The 1634-nt window shown below is 34.3% G+C and overlaps 1 long non-coding RNA gene across 1 annotated transcript; it reads right to left on the bottom strand.

The window, feature by feature from the left end:
* Positions 1 to 1061: 1061 nt before the first annotated feature.
* Positions 1062 to 1409, bottom strand: LOC117527084. The gene is made up of 2 exons (XR_004565429.1): positions 1372 to 1409; positions 1062 to 1219 (listed from the first exon to the last, which is right to left on the bottom strand). It is a non-coding gene; the product is annotated as an uncharacterized LOC117527084 (long non-coding RNA).
* Between the last annotated feature and the right edge of the window lie 225 nt (positions 1410 to 1634).

The raw sequence follows: 1634 nt of genomic DNA, 5'->3' as shown, positions 1-1634 counted from the left end.
GTGTGTACTTGAAACATGCTATGCCAGTCTTATGTGCAAACCATGTCAGTCTTATGTGCAAAACCATGTCAGAATAGTATCTTTGTTTCTGCAAGTTTGTATTTTTAGCAGCATTGTCTTGTTTACAACACCTGTTTCTTGTTTGTCACATTCGGAATTTTCTGGGATTGCATTTGCCCAGGTTTGAAACCAAAAATAGTTGCCTCTAGGGATTACTGTCTACACATAAGTATCAATGGACCATATGCTAATTTACTAAATTCTGAAAGTTAGAAAAGGAAATCAGAAAAGCTATCTGGGACCTCAGAAAGCCCATCTGCAATTATTGCTTGATCTCCAAAAGCAAAATTATGTTCAGTATGAGTGTTGTCATGAGTGCCACTTCGAAAATTAAATTCATGATAAGTAATTTATCCTAAACTTATGATCTGTTGTTTTTTCAAACTTATGCAAAAACAAATCTTGAGAAAAAAAATACAGTATGCGATAGTTAATAATTATTAAGAGCCTGTTCTTTCATATTTATGAATACATTTTACCACATTGCAGTTGTTTTTTTTAAGGAAAACTCAACTTATCATTCTTTTTGAGTTCTACACATGTGGTGATACCTTATTTACACCAGGATGTTAATAAAATCAGTGCTGGCTATTCTCAGAATAAAGTACTTATATCCACAGTTTCAAATTGCATAAGTCAAATGGTGTCCAATTTATGGTCTTCTCAAAACATTAAAATTACTGTTCTGGATGCTGAGAATGCATCTGAGCTCATCTAGAAACCGATGGCTTCTGGGGGCCTAAAGCGGCATATGGGCTTCGGCCCTGCGGGCCTCGCACTTTGTCCCCCCCCCCAATTTCTAGTTCTAAATTGCGCCCTTGGGAATCACAATACTCCACTGGCTGCATGAGATACACCTCTTGTTTTTACATTTTGAATCTGTTCATATTTTTAATTAATTTTTAGATGTAAATATTAACATTTTAGCTCAAGAGCTTGCAGGTCATGTGATCAATTGACTCAAAAATCAGTGTGGAATCGTGCTCCACTGGCTGCATGAGATACACCTCTTTGTTTTACATTTTGAATCTGTTCATATTTTTAATTAATTTTTATATGTAAATATTAGCATTTTAGCTCAATAGCTTCCAGGTCATGTGATCAGTTGACTCTTAATCAGTGTGGAATCACAGTACTCCACTGGCTGCATGAGATACAACTCTTGTTTTTACATTTGAATCTGTTGATATTTTTAATGAATTTGTATATCTATATATTTGCATTTTAGCACAATAGCTTCCAGGTCATGTGATCAACTGACTCAAAATCAGTGTGGAATCATTGTGCTACACTGGCTGCATGACAATACACCTCTTGTTTTTACATTTTAAATCTATTCATATTTTTAATTAATGTGTGTATGTAAATATTAACATTTTAGCTCAAGAGCTTGCAGGTCATGTGATCAATTGACTCAAAATCAGTGTGGAATCATTGTGCTCCACTGGCTGCATGAGATACACCTCTTTTTTTACATTTTGAATCTGTTCATATTTTTAATTAATTTTTATATGTAAATATTAGCAATTTAGCTCAATAGCTTCCAGGTCATGTGATCAGTTGACTCTTAATCA

The sequence above is a fragment of the Thalassophryne amazonica genome, chromosome 15, assembly GCF_902500255.1.
Source record: "Thalassophryne amazonica chromosome 15, fThaAma1.1, whole genome shotgun sequence".
In the NCBI taxonomy this organism is placed as follows: Eukaryota; Metazoa; Chordata; class Actinopteri; order Batrachoidiformes; family Batrachoididae; genus Thalassophryne; species Thalassophryne amazonica.
This window is presented reverse-complemented; position numbering and strand designations above follow the sequence as displayed.